Raw genomic sequence first — 7749 nt, 5'->3', positions numbered from 1 at the left:
TACAATTATATCGATTAACCCTCCCCGGATACCCCGAAGGCCTGCTGAAAAAGCCAAGTCTTTAAGGCTTTCCGAAATACATTTAGGGAAAAGGCATGCCGGAGATCTTGTGGGAGGGAGTTCCAAAGAGTGGGGGCCGCCACTGAGAATGCCCTCTCTCTTGTACCCGCCAATCTGGCTGTTTTTGTTGGCGGGATTGAGAGAAGGCCCTGTGTGGCCGATCTTGTCGGGCGGCATAATTGGTGGCGTTGAAGGCGCTCCGTGAGATAAACTGGGCCGAAACCGTATAGGGATTTAAAGGTCAATACCAACACCTTGAATTGGGCTCGGAAAACAACTGGAAGCCAGTGCAGGTCGAACAACACTGGTGTGATGTGATCTCGGCAGCGACTATTCATAAGTAGTCGAGCCGCCGCATTTTGTATCAGTTGTAATTTCCGGACCGTTTTCAAGGGTAAACCCCCAAGATGGATCCAAGAGCACCTGGTTGTATGCCTGGTACTTTACCAGAAAGCTTCCCTGTTTTAATAAAGAGAACTGATCCTGTTTATTTATTTGCAGCCTCTGTGGCAAGAGGTCCAGTGCGTATATAGGTACACAACTCCCTGCAGCAGGGTATTTCTAGGCAGTGATAAAGGAGCTACATTTATTTGGTGCTAAGTCTCTACTAATTAGTATTTGGGGGTTGGGGTTATCACAATTATGCGCACCCATCTACCTTCATAACTAGATGCCACAGTAGCAAAGAAATAGGGATAGTAATACTTCCATTTAGTAATTGGCCAAACAATCCTGTGGTCCCAGGGAGGGCATCCCAGGGTCCACAGGAAAAAATGGATCTTCCTTTCCAAGGTTAGAGAAAAAGATTGAATATCAATTCCCTCTTTCCACTGCTGAAAAATATTCTATGGACTTTGTCCTATCAACATCAGACATCCAATATCAGTAGAGCCAAAAAGTGCTCTCCCCGTTGCTAGATAAGAAGGGTGAGAAGAAAAAGCAACTTCCTCACACTGGGGTTCACGGCTCTGAATCTGAAATACTATATAACTATTTATCAACTTGGGATTCTCACCTACTCTGCGTTTTGTAAACTATTGTCAGAGAGCAGATCTGTCTCAGGCAGGAAAGAACCAGGGCAAAATCACAGAGTTGAAAGCAACCTTTAGGAAGGGTCATCTAGTCCAGTTCCCTGCTCAATTTTATCTGGCCTCCAGTGGCACTATCATAAATTAACAAATGTGCAGCAAAAATGTTGTCACAGATTCAGGAAAATAAATCTATGAAAGAGATTCTACACAGCTACTTGGAGAAGCAACAAGATACAGCATGTTTTCATATACATTTTATTGGGTTCCTGTCTCCTTCAGGACTACTGCTTGAGGAGGATCTTATGAAAAGCTCATTGGTTTTTCAGCCTGCAGCCCCAAACTGATAGTCCCATACATGAAGATATGATGCAGTAGGTGGTTAAGAGCATACCCTTCTCCAATACAATAGGGTTCCTGCTGTAGCACCAAGGGAGGCCAACACAGGTGTTTGGCAGTGTTGGCTGGGCTGATGGGAGTTATCTGGAGGGCTACATGTTCCCCATCTCTGTTACAGAACTTTTATATCTGTAAGATGGTACCCTCTGGAGAACTGAGTGACCCCTAACTACTGCTGGTCTAGTACTTATTTGCATGATAATAAATAAAACACCCTTGGAAAAAATCTCAGTATCTCTCTACTGTACAGGAGGAGGTTTACACAGCATACAACTGTGCAATGTTAAACTTGTAAGTACCACACTTGGAATACTGTGAATAATTCTGGCATCTCCAAAAGGCAATTGTAATGCTGGAAAAGGTGCAGAAAAGGGCAAGCAACACGATCAAGAGGCTTGAACAACTCCCCTATGAGAAAAGATTACAGTGTTTGGGACTTTTTAGATTGGAAAAAAGCAAAAAGTGTGTAAGATTATGCATAGTGTGGAGAAGGTAGAAAAGCAGAGGGTTTTTCTTTTACAATATTAGAAGCTGGAGTCATCCAATGATGCTGAATGTTGGAAGATTCAGGACAGGCAAATCATACTTCTTCACATAGTACACAGTTAAACTATGAAATGTGCTTTCACAAGATGTGGTTATGGTCACCAATTTAGATCCTCTAAATGTGGATTAGACAAATTAATGGAGAACAAGGGCTATCAACAGCTACTAGTAATGATGGCTGTACATTACCATCAGAATCGGAGGCAACTTGCCTCTGAATATCAGTCACTACGGAACAACAACCCTTCCCAATTCCAGGATATGTTCAGACAGCCAAAGCCTCCCAAGGATTCTTGAAGAGAGCATGGGTGCACCATCCAACTTACAAGTCCATGCTTAATATAAAAAGTACCAGGTGCAACGGTATTAACATTACTTGAAAATCATCATTAATCTGGGTTCAAAGTTACACCTCAGTGAATAAAGCTGAGCCAGGGACAAGAGGCACAAATTCAAGATTGTAACCAGAGCAATATTGTTGGTCTGCAATACAGGGATAATAAACATTCTTATTGTAGACAGCACAATGTAACAAAAAGAATACCATGTAAATGAGAAAACAGTATCATGTACATTAAGAAATCACTATAATAATGATAATAATAATGGGATAAAAAAGCAACTGATGCAAGCAATCTGAATAAAAATCTTTATTCTACCCCTCCCTACTAAAATTCCCCCTAGCCCAGGGGTTCCCAAACTGTGGTCCATGGAGCGCTAGTCGTCCTCGAGCTTCATTCAGGTGATCCACAGTGCATCTGTAGAAATACAACTAAAAAGCATACAGCATCTAGCATAGTGCATTACAATTGCCATCATATGCAGAAAAATTATTAAGTGGTCTGCGAAGACCCTCAGCAATTTTAAAGTGGTCCATAGCGGGAAATGTTTGGGAACTGCTGCTCTAGCCCATTCAAAGCATACTAAATCATCCTGAATTTCCTAGGATTCTAAATTTCCTGGAATTTTGGAATAAAAATAATAGGTTTTATATTGACCAAAGATGGGACCAGGTCTTTTCATCATTTGAGTCATTGCAGAGCCATTGTTGCCTCTGGAACCATCTATTGTTTTGTTAATGTCTTTTTCTAGATGACTATTATCTTCTTCTCCAAAGGCATTAAATAATCCATCATCCACTGTGCCAGTGATGTTTCTCAGTTCAGTATCAAAGTATTCTTGTTATCAATAACTACCAGGCAAGACTGCACACTGGCAGCCATTCTTTACTTCAGCAAAAGAAGTCATTTTGACCCACAAGCAGTTTCCCCGAGTTCCTCAAAAGTTGCACAAGCATTGCATTTTTTCTTCTTCGTTGATGTCAATAAATAAATTCATTTACTTTCATGATGGCTGCTTTTAGACTTGCACAATCCAGTACTGCCTTGGGGCTGGAAGAGCAGATTCAACACAAATTCCCCTAGTTTAGCTAAACCAATGTCAACAAGGCCAGTAAAAAACTCTAGTTATTTTTGGGGGTGAGGCCTTTCTGACCCCATCAACAGGCAGCCAACCTCAGTCCACAGTGATTACTGGGAAATGAGTCCAGAAATGCAGTTCTCACGCAGAATTACTTCAGCTGAGCTCCAGCAAGATAGGGAAATGACTGCCCAAGCTTGTTTTTATATATGTAACTGTTTAATATATGTTATTATATTGTACATTGCTTTGAGATGCCTCATGGGAAGTGATTCATAAATGAAATTAAGAAGGCAGGGAAAATTCCATTCTAACTGTGCCATTCCAGCATATTTATTTTATTTTATTAATTTATTAATTATATTTCTATACCGCCCAATAGCCAAAGCTCTCTGGGCGGTTAACAACATAAAAACATCCAGTATACAATTAAACATATATCACGACTTAAAACAATATATCAAAATAGCTAAACATAAATTAAACAGATAAACAACTACAACACAATCCTAAAAAAAAAATTAAATATAAAAACATATTAAATCAGTTTAAAAGTATTTAGATGTAAAGATGTTAAAAAGTTAAAAATTGCTAAAATATTAAGATTGTAGTGTTAAATGTAGGTGTAAAAGTAAATATTAAAGTGCTTAAAATGCCTGGGAGCATAAAAAGGGTTTTACCTGCCTCTTCATGCTCTACTTTCAGACTCTTCTGAAATTGGACCCACCTCCCTATTAATATTTGTTGTTATTAATTGTAGTATGCAAAAACTTTCTCCAGGGTTGGTCATAGTCTATAATATCATTTAATTAGCTTTTATCATCCAGGTTTTTTTGGGATCTTTATTCATCACATAGGAAGATAGTGCTGCAGTTTTGTGACTTTCTAAATGGCTGAAGCTCATGTATTTCTTTTATTCAGAATCACTGCCATGGCTTTGAAATTATGTAAATGTGGATTTTGAAACAAAATTCATAGAAATTCAACACTATACTTTGCCTTCATGCCCCTAAGGAAATGTGTGTAAAAAAGTGCAATCCTATATGTGTCAGGATCAGATACCTCTTAAGATATCATAACCAAATTTTGCATGACGGTTCCTGAGATCAAGAAGTTTTTTGTCTATGTTTGGATACAACTGGACACCATGTTTAAATCAAGATGGTGGACCGAACCTTTCAAAACCTCACTGCTTTTAACTCTGATTTCATAATTGCACTGGGGGGTTTTGGTTTCTTCTAGTAAGTAAATAAGCACACTGAAAAAATACAATCAATAATATAAATGGAGTTTCTAAGTAGATGAAAGAAAAAGAGCCACAACTACACTTGTTGTGTGTGGGTTCCAACTGCTATTGTAGTTAGGACAGTCATGTTATTGTCGAAGTAATTTAGGATCATCTTAGCCTTTGATTCTGTAATCATGACAGCAACAGTGTCTCCAGTTCCAACATGCATCATAGTGACAGGCTCATCACTGGATATACTGTTGTAAAGTATCACAGCTGAAGCATTATATATGAAATTGCTTACAGTATTTTTTGTCTAAAAGTACACAATTTCCTTGCTGCAGCAGGGCAATCCACTGGTTAGTGTTTGGAGGAATATTAAACTCTGAGGATCACAACCTAAACGATCTCCATTGATCCTAAACGATCCCCATTGTTTCGCAAAGGTGCCAAGAACAGGCCTGTAACAGCTACTTTGGGCAAGTCAGCTCCACACCATCCCTCAAACCTTAAAAAAGTAGGGGCTGAACCAACAGGATTAAATACAGTTGCGTTAAGAAGGGCTGTAAAATATGCTTATCCTTATACCCTGCACTGAGGAAAGCATAACAATTAATTAGGACCAAGAGAAACAAAGAAGATACATAGTTCCAATAAGTGCACACCTCACTTCAAAATCATTTTGAGGTCTAAAAAAAAGTGTTCAGATTCTCTTTTCAAAAACTGCAGAACGATATGCCTAAATTTGCATTAACATATCACTTTCCAGCGGAGTAGCTGTGTCCGTCTTTTGTAACAAAACCAACAAAGAGTCTTGTGGCAGAACGACTGGCTGCTTTATTTACTCCACACGCCGCGGTTCGTAAGCACTTGAACAGGAAAGTCGGTTCCTATATGCCTGGCAGATAGATATCCATTCATCCGCTTAGACTGAAGGTGATGTGGAGATTATGTTATTATTATTATTTAAATAGAAACAAATCCGAAGAAAGAAGCCTAGATATATGTCGCGGCTGTACCTATAACGTAAACGTTTTTTTTAGTGGTAATGGCGAGCAGAAAAAACCATACCCAACAAGGCGTTAAACAAAAGCCCGAGTAGCTCTTTTAGATTTCGAAGTAAGGTGCGGGGCTCCGGGCCAGCTTGCCTCCGTTCATCTCCAGAAGCTTCCTCTGAATTTCATCCGAGATAGAAGCGGAAAGGTGGGTACCAACGCGCCGCCGCTTCTGGCGAGGCTTTGCAACCGTCTCGGGGAGGCAGCGGCGTCCCCACTTACTGCCTAGAAGAGCGATCCTGAGGGGGAGGCGAAGAGCGAGGCTGCAAGGGCGCTCTGACCGAGAAGGCAAAGGAGCCCCCTGCCGGGCCGGGGCCGCCGCTGCAGCTCTCAGCGCCTTTTCCCTGCCAGCGACCGCCCTCGCAGCCTCTGTTGCCCTTCCCGCTTGGTCCCGAAGTGAAGCCCGGCAGCTTCTCTTAACAGTTTCGCTGGCTCCAAGGCCAGCCGCCTCGACTCCGGTGGCCGGGAGACTCTCCGTGGTGGCTGCTTCCGTTGCAACCGCTTCCGCCCCGAATCTGCCCAGTCTCGCGCACAACTTTAAAAGTTGTGCAGGGGGAAGGGAGGATTCCACCTTGTGGTTTTTCCTATTACAGGGTTGCAAGAACACCTGTACTTGGCTGACTTTCTCTTCTCCTAAAGATACAGGATCAGTCTCAGGGATTGAACCTGGCAACCCTACTATCAGCTGACTCACTAAGTTTGATATCAGAAGGATATCATGGAGGTCCATGAGGAATCATGGCAGCGTGGAGGCTAAATGTCTGATAAATCCCCCAATGGCACCATGTAACTGCTGAGGTTTCAGGTTAGGTGAGCAGGAGGCTATTCATATAGTTCCAACCCTAAGGGGTACAGTGCATAGTCATATGCCTCCTCTTAGACCTCTGCTAGGGACTGGGGCAAGAGGAACCAGGTGAAGAGGGTAATGAAGAGGGTGCCCTACAGCCTCCATCTGTCTCTTATAGTGCAATGTAATACATGTCTACTCAGAAGTGACCCCTTACGTTCAATGTGACTTACTGCCAGGTGAATGTACACAGGATTGCAGCCTAGGTGGAGGGTGTTGCCTTCTGTAGAGTAGAGTGAATTGGATACATCTGACCCCATTGGTGCTATCCACGCCTTCAGAACATGGTTCAGAACTAATTGACACTTAACATGAAGGTGGTGGTCATTTTGTAGTCAGGGATGATGTAACACTTCCCTGAAAAAGACAATGAGCTGGGTACCATGTCCAAAATTGAGCGGAAGGACAAAACAGAGTGATACTGCTCTTTGCCAGAGCAGCACAAGGGCAGAGACCTCTCTGCAACTGCACTGGCTATTTGTTTTAGGAGAGTCTTGCAGGCAAAGCCTTACTCAGCAACTTCCTGAGCTGCTGGCCTGAGGATAGCCTTAAAAGCAACACTTTATGACCTTCTCAGAGTTCAAGTGCTGCTGGCTTCAGGAGAGCCTTGGAGGCAAAACTCTACCGCCTCTGGAGACTTCCAACGCCACTTTCTCTTACTACCTTCTTTGTTGCCTTTTCCATCTCAACAGAGGAAACCAACTGAGGCTGCAGCAACCAGTGTAACCGAGGGCAATGAAGCAAGCAGGAGGAAAACTCAGTGCCACATGGGTAAAGAGACAAGGTGCTGGCTTTGGAGTCCATTAGTGGGCAAAGCCTCTCTCAGCCACCAGATTAAAAAAAAGTTAAGAAAATATAAACTTCCCATGTTCGCTGAGTAAGTTATGAGGAAAGAGGGAGAGAAATGTCAAGATGTTAAAATTCCTGCCGGAAATGCAAGCTAAAAGTTGAAATGGAGAGGAGCTCCATTTTCAAGAAAAATATCCTGCCTCTGAACAGGCAGAACTAGGAAGATGAAGACTGGCATCTGTGGCCACCCTATTTCAGTTCCTTACTACAGACGTGAGACCACAGAATTCAGTATTACTGTATTGTAGGATAATGATGATGATAAGTTGTGTCTTGAAAGGAGAGAATATACAGCAAGCTATATGGAAAAAATGATTA

The 7749-nt window shown here is 42.0% G+C and overlaps 1 pseudogene; it reads right to left on the bottom strand.

Moving 5' to 3' along the window:
• Nucleotides 1–4774: 4774 nt before the first annotated feature.
• LOC133386107 (E3 ubiquitin-protein ligase RNF130-like) lies at nucleotides 4775–7386 on the bottom strand (annotated as a pseudogene).
• Nucleotides 7387–7749: the final 363 nt, after the last annotated feature.

Source organism: Rhineura floridana, chromosome 5, assembly GCF_030035675.1.
Source record: "Rhineura floridana isolate rRhiFlo1 chromosome 5, rRhiFlo1.hap2, whole genome shotgun sequence".
Lineage (NCBI taxonomy): Eukaryota > Metazoa > Chordata > Lepidosauria > Squamata > Rhineuridae > Rhineura > Rhineura floridana.
This window is presented reverse-complemented; position numbering and strand designations above follow the sequence as displayed.